Genomic DNA, 18,383 nt, shown 5'->3' on the forward strand with positions numbered 1-18,383 from the left:
AATCTGTGACTATTAATCAACATTTCTCTAAGGAAGAAACGTTAAATACTTGTATACTGCTCTCACACCTGATAAACCAAAACTTACACTTTTACAAGTGTAATTTGCTCCAATTTTTAAATGAATGTATATATTGAATGAAACTTGTACAATTTAACTAAATCACAAATCTGATAGATTCTCTTAAATGCTAAAAGTGGCTAGAACATTTAAAAAATATATTTGCTAACATCTGAGAGCTTAAGTACCAGGTCCTGTTCAGCTTTAGATATGTGATATTATCAATATTCAAAATGTCCCCATGAGATAGATCCCCTGATTACAGCCTTGAAATTCAGACATGGAGAAACGAAGCAACTTGCTCACGGTCACACAGGCAGCTGGGACTGGAGTCCAGGGTCCCACGCCATGTGCCCTTTTATCATTGTAGTGAATACCAAATACATTGTAACAGTTTATTAAAACCAGTTAGAGAAATGCTAATATCTTTTATAGTAATCACTTCCTTGTTTCTGTTTGTAGCTTCATCATCTAAGCATTCGCTCCTGCACATTATATGTAAGTTTTACTTTATTTCTGAAAAAGTAGAAAAATACATATTGGATGATGTTGTGTCCATCACTTTATTCAGCATGGTTTATGAGATTGATCCATTTTATTGCCTGTAGTTGTGTTTCATTTATCTCCTTGTTGTGTAGTCTTTTTTTTCCTTTATTTTTTTTTATTTTTAATTGAAGTATAGTTGGTTTATAGTCCTGTGTTCCTTGTTGTGTAGTCTTTCACTGTATTTATGCTCGTATATATACATTTATATCACTAATCATTTATCCATCCTGAAATTGATGGGCTTTTGGGTTTTCTCCAGTTTGGGCTAGTGTAATGAATATGACACTGAACAGTCTTGTGTATGTTTCTGTATTTATCAGCTCAGGATACAATAACAGAATAACACGTTTATTTTCTCACGGTTCTGGAGATTAGAAGTTCAAGTTCCAGGGTGCCACTGTGGGTGGTTTCTGGAGTGACCTCTGTCCTTGGTCTGCAGATGGCTGCCTTCTCTCTGGGTCCAAATGGCCTTGGATGAGCTGAGGAGGAGGAGTGGAGGGGTGGGGAAGAGAGCGGTTCTGGTGTCTCATCCTAGAAGGACACCAGTCCTATTAGATTAAGGCTCTACCCTGAGGACTTTGCTTAACCTTAATTTGGCCCCCTCTCCAGGTACAACCCCACTGGGGGTGGGGCTTCTACAAAGGAACTTTGGGAAGGGATACAGCTCAGTCTGTAGCAGTCTCCCGGGGCACACGCATGTAGTTTTGCCTTTTGCATTTAAAATTTAACTTACAAGTGTACGGTGTTTTACTGTGCTTTGCTTTATTTCACTTTGAAGATACTGTGTTAGTTTACAAATTACAGATTTGTGGTAATCCTGCCTTGTCAGGTGATGGTCAGCAGTTTTTAGCAAGAAAATATTTTTTTTATTTTGGGGGGGGATTAGGTTTGTTTGTTTGTTTATGGAGGGACTTGGGATGGAACCCAGGCCCCGTGCATGCTAAGCACGAGCTCTACCACTGAGCTCTGCCCTCTTCCCACCAAACATACTGTTAAATTAAGGTGTGCATGTTGTTTTTTTAGACAACTCTCTTGCACATCTATAGACTACAGTGAAGTATAGGGGTCCCTTTTACATGCACTGGGAAGCCAAAACTTTGTGTGACTTGCTGTATTGCAACATTTGCTTTACCACATGGTCTGGAACTGAACTTGCAGTATTTCTGAGGTCTGCCTGTACCTTGAATTTAATAGAAAATTGTATTGAGTTAATTGCAGATTCCCATGCAGTTTTAAGAGATAGTCCAGAGGGGGAGGGGATAACTCCGTGGAAGAATGTGTGCCTAGCAAGCACGAGGTCCTGGGTTCAATCCTTAGTACCACCATTAAAAATCAATAAATAAAAATGCAATTACCTCCCCCCAAATAAAGTAATAAATAAAAATATAATAATAAAAATCCAGAAAGATTCTTTACACTTTTCCCAGCTTCACATAATGGTGACATTTTGAGGAAATGTTGTAAACCTTCACAACCAGGACATTGACACGGGCTTTCTTCCCTAGTTTCATTTGCACTCATTTGTGTGTGTGTGTGAATTAGGGTCTACACAATTTTCTCACCTATGTAGGTCTGTGTGTCCACCGTCACAGTCAGATCCTCGATGTTGCCTTCTTCATAACCCCAGCTGCTTCCTTGCCCCCTCTCAGCAGTTGACTTTTGTATGAGGTAGCATCACATTTGTTTCCATTTCTTTTTTAAGTGGTCTGTATTCAGTGGCCCTGGCATCCTTTACTCACAGGACCGCCCTCTGCCCCCTTCCCCGAAGCACCACCCCTGCTGTAAATCGTCTCCACGTGTGTATGAGTCCACCTTACGGTTCTTCCATTCATTGGCCTGTTTCTTCTCACATCGGAACCGCGCTGCCTTAATTACTACTGCACCTTTAAAAGGTGTTGCTGTCTAGTAGGAAAAGCTCTGTTTCTTGTTTTCCTTCTGCAAACATTGTCTTGGCTATTCTTGGCCCTTTCTACTTCTGACTAGTTTCCTAGGGGGGACGGTAGAGCTCAGTGGCAGAGCATGTGCTTAGCATGCACGATGTGCTGGGTTCAATCCCCAGTCCCACCATTAAAAATAGATAGACAAACCTAATTACCTTCCCCCCCTCCCTGAAACAAGAAAGCTGACTAGTTTCTGAATGAATTTTCCACAGCAGGACCAGTTAACATCTCATTCTCAGAGCTAGAGGGAACTCACACTGTCGTTTCTTCTCTCTCACAAAAGGGGGCTTCAAGGCAGCAGCTGTGTGTTCCCCATCAATGTTGTCATGTTCATCTGACAACAGGATGGTTCTTACAAACCTTTGGCTCTATAACCTCCTGCCATGAAATGAGGAGTGAAAAAGCCAAGCTATGTCAAGTTTAGATTCCCCCCTCCCCTTTTCTGAATGTAGAAACTAGTCATCTCTGGTGGAACTGAGCTGGGAGTGGCTGTTGGGAGCCTTGGGCCCTCTTGCCTCCCATGTATTGCAGTGGGTCCCAGGGTCAGCGTCTGATCTGCAGCGGTGCGGGAAGGGACAAAGCTCTCGGGCTGGAAGGGCCCTCCAGAATTGTCCTAAGTTGGGGCAGTAGGGCTGAGCCCAAAGCCCCTGCATCCATCCGTCGCTGGAGGTGGGGCTGCTCCTGAAGGGGGCAGGACCCTGGGCGGAGCCACCATCCTCAGAGGAGGTGATCCTTCTGACTGGCCTCAGAGCTGCTTCCTGGTACCTGTGCTGCCTGCAGCCCAGGGATGTGCTCTGGGATCCTGGAGGGTGGTCCTGGAGGCGCCGTTCACATCTACTTCTCAGGTGTGCACTGGGAGCAACAACTCCAGCGCCCCGGGGGGTCTCACTTCCTGGGATAAACTTACAATGGTTTATCTGTCTAAGGACTCATTGTCCCCTCCTGTTCTGTCTTTTGTAGGTTCCCCTAACCCTCATTTGGCGCCTCCGCTGGTCTCAGTGTCTTGCCTGGATGTATGACCCTGACCTTCATCCCGGAGAGGCCAGCATCCCCTTCTTGGGTCTTGCCTGCTGTACTTTTCCACGCAACCAACACAGGGCCGGAGAGCAGCAAGAGAAGGCCACGCAGAGCCCGAGACCGCACCCTTCCCTGCCCTCCCTGTCGACACCGAGTCTCCCTCCTCCCAGGCCTCGCGGTGAGTCATCCCTGTCCAGGTGCTGACCTGCAGATCCCAGAGGGCTCGGATAGCAGCTGGAGTGCCATGTGCCCTGGTAGAAGTGTTCTCACCTTTTTCAACCAGGGTGGGAAGCGGAGGCTGCAGGGACAGGAAGCACCAGGGCCTCACGTGGGTCGCTCGGTCAGAGTAGGGCCTCCTTTCACCTTTCTGCTCCTCTGCCCTGAGTTCTGTCGGTGATGGAGCGCTGCATACATGTGACTGACGTGAATATACACAGCTTCCTTGGGGAGGGCAGCTCAGTCCTGGGCTGACACTGGATCATTGGTGGAGGTGTGGTCCTAACAGCTGCTTGGTGCCAGATCATGTGATCAGACCCAGTGGGTCCCCTGGCCATGTTGCCCACTCCTGCTCTTTTTGACATAAAGTGGGTCCCTTGGTCTGAGGTGATACCATGTGCGACCCTGTATTGGTGGTTTCAACATTGTTTAGAGATGCTGGCTGAGGTCCTGTGGGCAGACTCGTATCTGTAAAGTGTCTATTCCCATCAGAATTAACTGCTACCCCTTTCAGGATAGAAGGGACTCCACTGGCATCAGCTTTGTTGATGCTGCGACAAACAGGGGAGAGTTACCCAATCGGAACTCGTTCTGCTCGCCGCACGACAGCCGAGGTGTTTGGGCAACGAATAGTGAGTTTATTTGCAAAGGCCGGCAGACCCAGAGGATGACAGACTAATGTCTTGGATAGCCATCCTGCTCCAGTCAGAATACAGGCTCATGTTATTCACAAAACAAAACAGGGGAGAGGGTGTGGTTGGTTGTTGCAAACTTCTTGCTGCAGGCATTCTTTGTTCTTTCAGCCATCCATGTGGGTCAGGTCATGCTGTCCTTGTAAACCTCCAACAAAACAAAGCTTATTCTGAGGTTTGCAACTTGCTCTCTCAATGTAAGTGCAGAAGAGCTACCGTCCTTAAAGGTCAGAGCCCCGAGAATAGGCTCTCCTGTAGACTTCAGGCTAAAGGCAACATTGTTTCACAAAATGTCCAGAGCTGGGAAGACTAAACCTGGAAAGCAGGGCAGGCACACTGGTTAAAATTAAAGGAACGGATCCAATGTAGAGTCAGATTTGTTCTCTATTACAGCACTAGGAAAGCATTTGCTAAACATTCACTCTTAAAACACTGGCTGTGATCCAGCATCCAAGTAGCCTGGGAATCAGCAGTTCTACACGTCTCTTGCACTACTCACCACAAGCTTCACTCACTGCATGTCACTTTTTTCAAGGAAAGAACAGTGTCTAAACATTCTTTCCTAGTGCTATTCAAAAGTCTTCATATATCTAATGTGGGGACATTCTTTTAAATGAGGAGGGATTGGCTTTGTCATTTATTGGCTGTGAAACCATTGGTTGTAACAACTTCTCATTAGCAAGAGCTCTGCTGCCTCAGGTCTTCCATTCAGTTAGCTGTGTGCGTCACTCACTGGGTGCAACGCTTCCCCTGAAAGACACTGTGCCTAAGAGGTCCTGCGTCCCAGCTGGTGACAGCAGCGCTCTGCCCACTGTGAAAGCAAGACTTCGAAGCCGTGCAGAAGGCGGTCTCATCTGTTCCCTGTAAGGGCACTGGGCATGGTGAGGTAGACAAGGGAACCTTTCAGAATTCTGAGAAAACAGCTTCTTTCCACCTGTTAAATGATTTAGTCCATGCTTTAAACTCTGGAAATAACAATATTTCTGTGAAAAAAACCTCTGAGCTTGAGATTTCTATTATGTAGCCAGCAAGAACATCTAAATATTGAAAATCTAGGAACAGGATTTTACATGCCCTGGAAAAGGCTTTCCCATCCATTCACTGATAAAACATCAGGTATGGCTAAGCACCCAAGCAGCCAGAGAAAATGAACCGTCCAGGGCTGTTAATCTATGCACTGCTAGCTTCATTCACAGTCTAACTTTTTGTGACTGACAGAATCGTCTCAACTTTCTTCCATAGAGTACTAGTAAGTCTATATGTGTGTGATACAGGAACAAATTTTTATGTGCAGAAAAAAGGCTTTCTCACCCATGGCCTTTAGAACACAGGCTGTAACTAGGCTTCTGATTAGAGAAAGATTACAGGGCCCGTATTCACTGGACTACATACATCCCTCACTGAGCATGACTTTCTTCATTGTAAGAGCATTATGTCTACAATTTCTCTCCTATAGGTGGTGACAACAGCTTCCAACACTGAAGACTTTGCATGCAAAGTGAAAAAATGTCCTTTGTATTTCCTGTCAGAACACTGGGTATAACAAAGCTTGAAGAAACCTAAGAAAATAGTTAAATTTTTTACTACATGCATGACTCTGAATCTATGAACTTTTCTGTGAAAGAACTCTGAGCTTCAGATTCCTACCGTGTAGTCAGTAAGAACATCTGTATGTTGGGAACATGGGGAGAGGACTTGGAAAGTCTTTCTCATCCATTCAGTGTTAAACGTCTCGATGTGACTCAGCATCCAAGTGGCCTGAGGAACAGCACTTTGGCAGGTCTGTTCAACAGTTCACCACGAGCCTCACACCGTAGGTGCCTTTTTTCTCCTGAAAGAGCACTATGTCTAAAATGTCTTTAGTTTAATTTTAACCAAGTCCGTATATACCTAATATGGGGGCAAGAATTTCCACTAGGGGAAGACTTTCTCACCTGTGGGCTCTCAGACATGGGGTACAGGGAAGCTTCTGAGGAGCAGGAGAGGCAATGCTGATCCAGGTCCTTATGCAGTTGGCATCATGCACCTCTCCTCGGGCATAATGTCAGTTCACTGAAAGAACGCGCGTCTGAAGTTCCTTTCATATAGCTAGGAGCAAGAGCTCTGAAACTCTAATGTGGAAGCAAAAGTTACACAGAGTGAAAGGATCTCACATGTTTCCTGGGTATAGTGAAGCTTGAAGAAACTTGAGAAAACAGTTTCTAGAAACCTGTTAAGAGATTCACTATATGTACGACTCTCTGGGCATAACAGCATTTCTGTGAAAGAACTCTGAGTTCACGATGCCCTCCACGTAGCTGCTAAGAACTTGCACACACAGAGAATGTGGAAACCGTGTGACACGCAGTCAGAAAGGCTTCAGCACCCATGAACTGTTACCACTCTCAGTATGACTCAGCGTCCAGCTGGAGGCTCCTACATGCTGGCTTGTAGGAATCTTAGGCACAGAGTCCTTCCAGAGAACTATTGTTAAATCCAGAGAGTCATCAGGTAGCGAATCTTTTAACAGATTTAAATGCTGTTTTCTCAAGTTCCTTTACTTCCGTACAGCCAGTGTCCTGAACGGAAGTAGAGGAGGCAACCGTTCAGCCTGTATGGGGAATCTTGCTTCCATATTACACTGTTTGTAGCTGTTTTTACTAGCTGTGTGAAAGACAGTTTTAGGAGAGATTTCTCCCAGTGAGCGCAAGTTATTCCCAGAGGGTGGTGCGTGTAGTCAGTTGAATAAAGAACCTGTAAGTAGCGCTTTTCTTGCTACTTAGAAGCTGCCCTGCACCCAGTGTTCTAACAGCTCAATGGACAACTAAATCCCTCTCACCGGCATGTAACAGCTTGTTGCATTATTAGTTATGCATTGCGCTTGTTATTACTCTGCAAGAGGGTGTTGACTTTGTGACTTTTCAGTGGCAGGAAGTACCCGCAGTGAGTGAGGCTGGCAGTGAACGCTGCATCAGACCCGCAGAACGAGTTTCCAAGGCCACCTGAAAGATGATTCACACCTTGGTTTTAAGAGGGAAGGTATGTGAAAGCTTTCCAAGTGCCTCAATGCTTTATTCCCATATTACATATAGAGAGATTCTGTTACTAGACACAGGAGAGAAACCATTGGCACATTGTTCTTTCTGAGAAACATTTTTATACACAGAGAGTCATGCACGTAGTAAGTCATTTAACAGATTCACAGAAGCTTATTTCTGATACTTCTTCAAGCTTTGGTATAAACCATTTTCTTACAGGCAAGAGATGAATGCTCCTTTCGCCCTGCACGTAAGGTCCTGATTCCGTGTTAGAGACAGACAGCTGTTAGCAGCGCTATGAAGGAAATGGTAGGCTCCGTGGCTCTTCCAGTGAATGGAGCTTATACCCAGTGAGTGATGTACACGCTCAACTGAACAGAGGACCTCGAGCAGCAGAGCTCTTCCTGCTACAGAGAAACCTCTTCGCTGTGCTCAGCCAGCCCCCAAGTGAGAAACTTCCTCATGTATGTGTAAAAGCTCGTTCCCTTATTAGATATACACAAGCTTGTTAGTTTGCACACATCTGTGTATAAATATGAAAAACTACACGCGTCCCCATACAGGCTGAAAGGCCCCTCGTCTACTTCCTTTTAGGACCCTGGCTACGGGGAAGCTTAAAGAAACCTGAGAAAACAGCATTTAAATCTGTTAAAAGATTCGCTACCTCATGACTCTAGAGTTAACAGTAGTTCTCTGGAAGGACTCTGTGCCTAGGATTTTTGCAAGCCAGCAGGTAAGAACCTCTAAGTATAAGGAACATGGGAGCGGGAGTTTACACGGACTCAGACCGTCCCTGCCGCCCACCCAGGGGCAGAGTTCTAGGCGTGAGCCAGCGCCCAGGCAGCGTGGGCATCAGTGATCCCACAGGCCTGTTGAACCACTCGCTGTCAGCCTGCGCATTTTTGTCCTTTTTTTCACCAAAAGGAGACTGTCTAAACCTACATTCATGGACTATTAGCAACTCTGTACTTACACTGAATGTGATAGCACGGCTTTACACGCACATGGAAAGGCTTGCTCATGTCAGGGCTGTTAGAGCCCTGGGCAGCGGGACGTGCCTGCGTAGCAAGGAAAGAAATGCTGCCACAGGCCCTTTATTCACTCACCTCATGCTTCACTCACTGGGCAAACTTCCTTCCACTGAAAGAAAACTCTGCCTAAGGTCTGTGTCATGGAGACACTAAGGACAGCTATTTGTATCTAATATGGGAGTAAGATTTTAGATGCAGGTTGGAAGGTGCTCTCACCTATTTTTTGTTAGAACACAGAATAGCAGTGTGAAGAAACCCAGGAAAACAGCTTCTATAAATCTGTTTAAATACTCACTGCATGCGAGACACTCTGGATACAACAGCGTCTCTCTGAAAGGACACTGTGCCTGTACTTTTACTGCGTAGCTAGTGACAGCATGTGTGTATAAGGTACATTCAAGCAAGACTTTCCTGAGAGGCTCTTGCACTATCTTCACCGTTAAAACCTGGCTCTGACTCAGCTTCCAGGAAACCCGAGAAGCAGTAGTTGGACAAGTCTGCCAAACACGTCACTACCAGCATCACTCACTGACACTAGCTCTGCTGAAGGAACGCCATGTCTAGACTTGTTCTGTAAAGTCCCACTAAGGCCACATATCTAATCCAGGTACAGTTTTTTACATGCAGATGAAGGGCTTTGTCATCCAAGGCTGCTTAACAACCTGGATGTAGCATAGCCTCTATGTAGCAGGAGAAGACCTACAGCCACCTGGTCCTTCACTCAGTCGACTGTGTGTATCACTCGCTGGTTATTTGATTCATTCACTACAAGAACACTGCACCTAAAATTTCTTTCCTACAGTTAGTTACAACAGGTGTGCCTGTCTATGTAGCATGAAAGACAGACCTCGCATGCAGAGTGATGGAGCTCACACCTATTGTCCGTAAGAACACTGCATATGGCAAAGCTTGGAGACGTCTGTAAAATCAGATTCTATAAATAATGTTAAGTGATTCACCTCGGGGATGACTATGTGTAACAGCATGTTTCTCCAAAAGAACGTTGTGTCTAAGTTTTCTGTCTATCTTGTTGTTTACGTTCACACAGGAAGACTTTCGTCTCCATTCACTGTTAAAAGTACATGCATCACTTACTGGGTACAGCTTCTCCCTGAAAGAACCTTGTGCCTAAATGTTCTTTCATATGGTTAGTTACAGCAGCTATACATCTGTATCTCTTTATATATACCTAGTGTGGAAACAAGACTTTTCATGCAGAGAGAAGGACGCTCTCATTCTCTGCTTCTTAGAACACCATGTATAGCAAAGCTTACAGAAGCCTTGGAAAGGAGTGTCCAGAGATTTCTTAATTTACAGGTGCATGACTCATTCTGTACAGCCATATAGCTCTGAAAGAACACTGTCTCCCATTTCTATCATGGGGCTCAAGACAACATCTATATATAATCAACATTTCAACGGGACTTTTTATACATACTATGAAAGGCCTTTACATCCATTCACTGTTAAAAGGTTTTGATATGACTCAGCTTCCAAGTAGGCTGAGAAAACCTAACTCTACAGGTCTGTTACACTACTTAATCCTCGCCTCACTTATTGTGTGTAACTTTCTGTCACTGAAAGAAACACTGTGTCTAAAACTACTTTTATAGATCGTTTAAGAAGTATGATTATCTATCTATCATCTATCTATCTATCTACATGGGAACAAGGGTTTACATGCATCTGGGCAGGCTTCCTCATCTATGGAGTGTTAGAATACAAGGTGCAGAAAAATGTCTAAGTTCCCTAACAAACACTACTTCTACACGTCCTTTTATCAGTTGACTGCCTGCCTCACTTACTGAGTGTAACTTCCTTTCCAGAGTGCAGGAACACTCTGACTAAAGTTTAAAGTTTCTTTCACATAACTAGTAGCAACAGCCATATGTATTTATGTGTCCCTGACACAGAAGGAAGACTTTACATGCATAGTGAAAGGGATTCTCTATTTTGTCTTAGAACAGTGGTTATAGACAAGCTTAAAGAAACCTAAGAAAACAGCTTTTTACAAATCTATTAAATATTTAGCAGATGCATGACCCTCTGAGCATAAGAATATTTCTCTGACAGAACACTGTGCCTAAGATTTCTATCTTGTGTTCTAGTAACACCACCTATGTGTAACTGCCAATTTAACCCTCCCTCCTGCCTTCTCCCTGATAACCGTGTTTGTTTTCTACATCTCTGAGTCTCTTTCTGTATTGCAAATGAGTTTATTTGTTATTCTTTTAGATTCCAGATATAAGTGATATCATATGATATTTGTCTTTGAGTTAATTTACTTAGTATGATAATCTCTAGGTCCATCTATGTTGCTGTAAATGACATTATTTCATTCCATGTTATGCCTGAGTAATATTCCATTGTGTATGTATACAGCATTTTCTTTACCCATTGATATGTCGATGGATGGTTGCTTCCATGTCCTGACTATTGTAAATAGTGCTGCTATGAACACTGGGGTGCATGTATCTCTTTGAATTAGAGTTTCATGTGGATATATGTCCAAGAGTGGGATTGCTGTATCATAGGGTAATCTATTTTCAGTTTTTTGAGGAATTTCCTTACTGTTTTCCATAATGGCTACACCAAACTACCTTCCCACCAGTGGGGTAAGAGGGTTCCCTTTCCTCCACACCCTCTCCAGCATTTATCATTCATGAACTTTTGAGTGATGTGCATTCTGACTGGTGTTTTGTAGTTTTGATTTCCATTTCTTTTGATAATTAGTGATACTGAGCGTTTTTTCAAGTGCCTATTGTGCATTTGTAGTATTCATTGGAGAAATGCTTGTTTAGATCTTCTGCCATTTTTGGTTGTTTGTTTTTTGTTATTAAATTTTATGAGCTGTTTATATATTTGGGAAATTAAGCCTTTGTCAGTCAAACATTTACAGATATTTTCTCCCATTCCACAGGGTGTCATTTTGTTTTGCTTATGGTTTCCTTTACTATGCAAAAGCTTATAAGTTCACTTAGGTCCCACTTGTTTATTTGTGCTTTTATTTCTATTGCTGGGGTAGACTGCCCTGGGAGAACATTGCTGAGATGTATGTCGGGTAATGTTTTGCCTATGTTTTCTTCCAAGTGGTGTATAGTGTCTTGTCTCCATGTTTGTCTTTAAGCCATTTTCAGTTTATTTCTGTGTAGGGCGTGAAGGGGTATTCTAACTTCATTGATCTAGAGGCAGCTGTCCAGTTTCCCAGCACCATTTGTTGAAGAGACTGTCTCTTCTCCATTGTATATTTTTGCCTCCTTCGTCATAGGACGCGGGAGCGCGCCCAGAGCATGTGGACGCTGGGCGGGAGCCGGGAGCTCCTGGACCAGCTCCCGGAGGAGGAACACGGCCTGGGGTCTGGGCCTCCACTTGCTGTCACTTCTGCTGCCGCTGCCGGGCAGTTAAGGGGGCGCTGGTGGGGGTGCGCAGGTCGGGGAGCCGGCGAGTGAGGCCTGGGCTGTGCAGCTGGGGAGGCGCACAGGGAGTGGCGCTTAGGTGAGGTCCAGGCCCCGTGTCCCCATGCGGACCCTGAGGCAGGTCCCAGGCCACTGCTCTGGTTGGGGTCCCCCCCTCCCCCAGATTGGTAATCACTGAATCCTGCGTCTTTCTTGCTGCAGCTCATATGTGGGTTTGGGAAAGTGGCTGAATTATTATGGCTGAATAATATTCCTCTGTGTGTGTGTGTGTGTTTGTGTGAGAATCACAGTTGTTATCCATTCATCCACTGATGGACACTCAGGTTATTTTCGTATCTTGGCTATTGTCAATAATGCTGCAATGAACATGCGGTGCAGTTATCACTTCATAGTGTTTTTATGTCCTTTGGACAAATACTCAGAAGTGGAATTGCTGGATCCCATGGATCTATTTTAATTTTTTAAGAACTCTCCATATTTCCATCATGGCTACACGAATTTACATTCCTATGAATAGTGCACCAGGGTTCCCTTTTCTCCACATCCTTGCCAAGTCTTATTATTTCTTGTTGTTTTGCTGACAGCCGTTCTGACATGTGTGAGGTGATCTCTCATTGTGGTTCTGATTTGCATTTCTCTGATGATAGTGATGTTTTGTCCCTTTTCACGTCCCTGTTAGCTGTCTGCATGTCTCTTTTGGAAAAATGGGTATTCAGATTTTCCATCAATTTGTAAATCAGATTGCTTGTTTTCCCTATGAAGTTGCACGAGTTCTTTATGTATTTTGAATATTCACTCCTTGTCAGAAATAGGATTTGCCAATCGTTTCTCCCATTCAGTAGGTTGCTTTTATTTTGCTGATGGTCTCCTTTGCTGTACAGAAGCCTTTTAGTTTGATGTAACCCCAGCTGTTTACTTTTGCTTTTGTTGCCTTTGCTTTGCAGTGTTTAACATTAAGTATCATCATCAGGACTGAAGTCAAGTTGTTTATGCTTAAGTTTTATTGTAGGAGTTTTTATGATTTTAGGTCTGATGCTGGATCGCTTCATGAATATGTGTGCATCCTGCTCAGGGGCCATGCTAATGTATCTTTCCAGTTTTAGTATTTGTGCTTTCCCTAAATGTGCACTTCCCACCAAGGGGAGATTTAAATTGACCTTATCCTCTGCTAGTCAAACTTGAAGAACATGGATTTGTAATCTCTCTTAGTGTCCCCTCTTTAAGCACAGGACTGAAGTTCAGAACCATTTTTCTAAAGAGACTGTTTCCCCCAACCGCATTCTGTAGTCTTCTCTATCCAAGGATGTGTGGGATATTGTTCCTGAGAACACTGAGGACAGGGTGACAGTCACAGCACTGTGACTGATTAGTTGAATCCTAAGAGAAAACTCTAGAATGTGCTTAGGGAAAGGTAGTCACTTTCACTAATTAGAAGAAAAACCATTGTAGATTCCTTGATGATGGCTGATCACTAAAAATATCAATATGATAAAACAGGCTATGTGCTTATTGGTCCCTCACAACATTCCTAGTAGACGAGCACCTTTGTTTTTTCTCTTTAGGGTACAGAATTAGCTTTATTCCTCTACTAATCTTTGGACAAATTTTCAAGATCCAGTTGCTGGTTCAGTGGAAAAGTTGACTTGGAGCAACTTAGAAATGTATAATGTGACTCTCACTTAAACAGTTTTGCATGTATGTTCATTAATGCGTTTTCATGAGATCTTACATGTTCAAGAACTTCCAGTTCATTTATATAACAATAAATCTTCAAAGAAAGTTTGAGCACAGCAAAGCAAATGCACTTTTGCATTGCTCACTCTTTTCAATATAAAGCTATGCTGAAAGAAATTTTCTGGAAGTACTTTTTGGTCTCTGGCTTGCCTGGTATTCATCTACAAGCATGTCCAATGTGTTGTTTGAAGATTTTTTTTCCTTTCTTAGCAATGAATACTATACCATTAATTATTTTCTTTTCCACGTGAAAGTTTATTTATAGTAATTACACAGTAAGAATAAAAAGGAAACGCTAGATAAACCTCACAAGATTTTGGTTTGAAGCTGATAGACCAAGGCCTGATGTGACGGGTGCACTTTGGAAGACTGAAGCTCTGAGCAAAATGCCCTGGAGGATAATCAAACTCTGGGAGAGAGGATAGTGTGTGTATGGGATGATGAATCTGTGACCTGTAAAACTGACTATAAATTTCAACCCTCAATCCAGCACTAGGAACGATTCTCCTTCCCTAATGGGCTTGCTGCCCTCTTATGAAATGACTGGTCCTACAAGCCCATTAAGGAGCATTGAGGCCTCTGGAAACGTAGTTCACACAAGAGAAGCAACTTACCCACGGGACTAAAGATCTGCTGGGAAAGGATAGAAGGACACATCTGGCCTAAATTAAAGCCCAGAGCCCATTAAAGAAATCAAAGCCCATTAAAGAAAGGGAAGAGGTGGCTGTAACCAGGGACTGTGGCAATGGGCACAGAGGAATAACCAGGACTCCTTAAATTACAGAATTGAAGCATGTCACTTGAAATACATAATGAATTGAGTTGATACTTGCATTAGATTATTTATGAGTGGAATTTTAACTCTAATTATTAGTGTATTAGATGTATATTTCCATTTCAATCAGTATATTTCTATTTATATTTTATTTCAATGTATATTTCTATTTCAATCTACTTCTATTTGACTTTTACATGGAATAATTTGTAAAAATAGAAACGAATTCAAAAGAACTCTTTAAAAAATAACTTTTAGATTTCCTTTAAAGGGACAAATGAATTAGACATCCTTAATCACTATTTCATATTATTTATATATTTTAAATTATAAGATACAAATGAAGATTTATGACATATATACACACAAGATACAAATAAATGTATCAATAATAGCAGTGGTGATAGGCATGTATACCCCTGATCAATGAAAATGAACATCCCCACACATCCACCACGTGCCTCTCCCTGATTGTGTTTCAGTTCCCACTTGGTTTTTGTGTTTCTTACCTCTAGACTAAGAATTGCTCTATGTATTCAGTATCATATATATCTTATTATATTTTACTCCCTGTGTAAAAAAAAATGTGAAATACTTCACTTCATATATTCCTAAATGATGGACTCTTTACTTTTCTATCTTTTAACTGTAGCTGGAAATTATGTTATTTTATCACTTCATTATTCAGCATTATCTTAGTGAGTTACATCCATGTTGGAATATGTAGAAGTAGTTTTCCATTTTCACTTCCTGAATGGAATGTTGTATGAATCTTCCATAGTGTATTTATCCATCCACCTATTCTTCCATGATGAGCACCTCGTGTGTTCCCAGTATTTCTGGTTTGCTTTGTGTTTGTGTGTGTGTATGACATAAACACAACTATAACATTTCTTACAGTATATGTTTATAGGGATATGTGCCAAGACTTTCTATACCCAGAGGTATAACTGCTGGAATGTAGAATATGTGCCCCCTGAACTTCAGTAGATAAAGACAATTTGCTTTCCTAACGTTGAAAAACTTTACAAGAATTTCCATTGTTCTTCATCCTTGCCAGCAGTTGGCATTGAACTTTTCATTTTTTGCTAAATTAATAGATGTAAGTTGATACTTTATTTTGATTTTGAATTTCCTCTTTCCTGATGCTAATGGTTTTGAGCAAATTTTCATGTATTTCCTCATCATTTGATTTGTTAATTTGTAAAATTCCTTTTCTTGTATGTAGCTGACTGATTTTTTCACTCCCCTGTAATATTGTTACAGATGTCCTTGTTAGATGAGTACAGCATTCTGCTGGAAGGGGTGTGGTTTACTTCCTCTAGCTGGTGGGCTTGGTCAGCCATTTGTTTTGGCCAGTGGTATATAAATGAAAGTAATGTGAATAACAACTTGAAGTGTGCTTGTGTGTCTGGGCTGGCCCACTAGAGCATTTGGCCAAGCCATGAGATTAAAAACTCCAAGTAGCCATTCTTTATACTATTTACCAGCTTGGACCCTAGAATGAAACACATAGTGTAGAGTTGCCCCAGCTGACCCGCAGACATGAGTGAGAAATAAGCACTTATTCTTGTGTGCCACTGAGGTCTGACACCTGCTTGTTGTGCAATATTATTAAGGCAATGACTAATAGACATCTGCCATTTTTTCTATTGGATTGGATGTCCTTTTCTTATGGATTTATGAGAATTCTTTATTTATTCTGAGTTTGAAATCTTTGTACTCCAAATTTGTTGCTTCTTTTCACTCTTTTTTTGATGTAAATATTTCTCCCCAGTTTTATTGAGGTATAATTGGCAAACACCACTATATAAACTTAAGATCTACAACATAATGATTTGACTTACATGTATCATGGAATAACACAGCAAATTTAATGTCCTTCATCTCATATAGATACAAAGAAGAAAAAAAATAATTTTCCTTTTGATGAGAACTCAGAATTTATGATCTTAAAAACTTTCATACATACCACACAAAAGTGTTAACTATACTCATCATGTTGTAAATTACATTCCTAGTTCTTATTCATCTTATAACTGAAAGTTTATTTTTAACCAAGTTCATTCATTTCTTCCTTTCCTTCACACATGGCCTCTGGTAACCACAAGTATGATCTCTTTTTTTTTTTTTTTTAATGAGTTAATTCATTTGTTTTAGATTCCACATGTAAGTAAATTAATGCAGTATTTGTCATTTTCTATCTGACCTATTTCACTTATCACAGTGCTCTCAAGGTCCATCCAAGTTGTCACAAATGCAGGATTTCCTCCTTTTTGATGGTTGATTAATATTCCATTAGGTAGATAGATAGATAGATAGATAGATAGATAGATAGATGATAGATAGATAGATAGATGATAGATAGATACATAGATGGATATCACCACTTCTTCATTCATTCATCTTTTGATGGACACTTAGGTCATTTCCATGTCTTGGCTCTGGTAAGTAATGCTACAATAAACATCGGGGTTCAGATATCTCTTTGACATAGTGTTTTCATTTCCTTCAGATACATACTCCAGAAGTGGAATAACCAGATCATATGGTTGTTCTATTTTTAATTTTTTGAGGAACTTTTATACTGTTTTCCATAGTGGTTGTGCTGGTATATGGTCCCACCACCAGTGCACAGCAGTTCCTTTTTTTTTTTCAAGTTCTCACCAGCATTTGTTATCTCATGTCTTTTTGACACTAGCCATTTCAACAGGTATGAAGTGATATCTCACTGTGGTTTTAATTTGCCTTTCTCTAACGATTAGTGATGTTGAGCACATTTTTTTGTGTACCTGTCAACTATTCATATTACTCCTTTAGAAAAATACCTTTGTGGGTCCTTTGTCCATTTTTAAACTGGATTATTTGTGATGTTTTGGTATTGATTTGTATGATGAGTTCTTTATATATTTTAGATATTAACCCCTTATGAGATATATGGTTTGCACATATTTCCCATCCCATATTTTGTCTTTTCATTTCATTGATTTTTTGTTGTGTTGTGTAGAGTTTTTTTCAGTTGACATAGTGTTACTTGTTTATTTTAAATTTTGTTGCTTATGCTTTAGGTGTCACATCCAAAAAATTGCCACAACCCATGTCAAGGAGCTTGTTCTCTTCTGTTTTCCTCTAGGACTTGTGATCTTACATTTACATGTTTTAACCCATTTCAAGTTAAGTTTTGGTCGTGGTATAAGATATCAGTCTAGTATTACTCCTTTGCATGTAAATATCCACTTTTCCCAACACCAATTATTGAAGATACTGTCTTTTCTCCATTGAGTATTATTGGCTCCCTTGTCAAATATTAGTTGGCTGTATGCATGGATTTAGTTCTAGGCTTTCAATTTTGTTCCATTGGACTATGTCTGTTTTCATGCCAGTACCATACTGTTTTGATCACTATATTTTTGTAAAATAGCCTGGAATCAGGAAATGTGATGTCTTCTACTTCATCCTTTCCCAGGGTTGCTTTAACCATTTGAGGTCTTTGTAGTTCCATATACATTTTAGGATGTAAAGATGTCTTTAGAACCTTGATAGGGTTTGCACTGACTCTACAGATTACTTTTGGCAGAATAAACATTTTAAAACTCCTCTAATTCTTCTAATCCATGAACATAGAATACTTTTGCATATATCTGTGTCTTTTTCCATTTATTTCATCAATGTCTTATAGTTTTCAGTGTAGAGAGATTTCACCTCCTTGATTCAATTTGTTCTTGAGTCTTTTTGTTTTGATGCTAATATAAATGAAATTGTTTTCTTTATTTGTTTTTCAGATAATTCACTGTTAGTGTATGGGAATGCTACTGATTTTTGAATGTTAATTTTGTATCCTGCAACTTTACTAAATTTGTTGATTAGATTTAAGTTTCTTGGTAGGTCTTTAGGGTTTTCTATATATTAAATTATGCCCTCTGCAAATACAGGCAATTT

General features: G+C 41.2%; 1 pseudogene; it reads left to right on the forward strand.

Annotated features, from left to right (window-relative positions):
- Positions 1 to 18,383, forward strand: part of LOC106731171 — a 90,849-nt pseudogene that overhangs the window by 40,133 nt on the left and 32,333 nt on the right.

This window comes from Camelus ferus, chromosome 2 (genome assembly GCF_009834535.1).
Source record: "Camelus ferus isolate YT-003-E chromosome 2, BCGSAC_Cfer_1.0, whole genome shotgun sequence".
NCBI lineage: Eukaryota > Metazoa > Chordata > Mammalia > Artiodactyla > Camelidae > Camelus > Camelus ferus.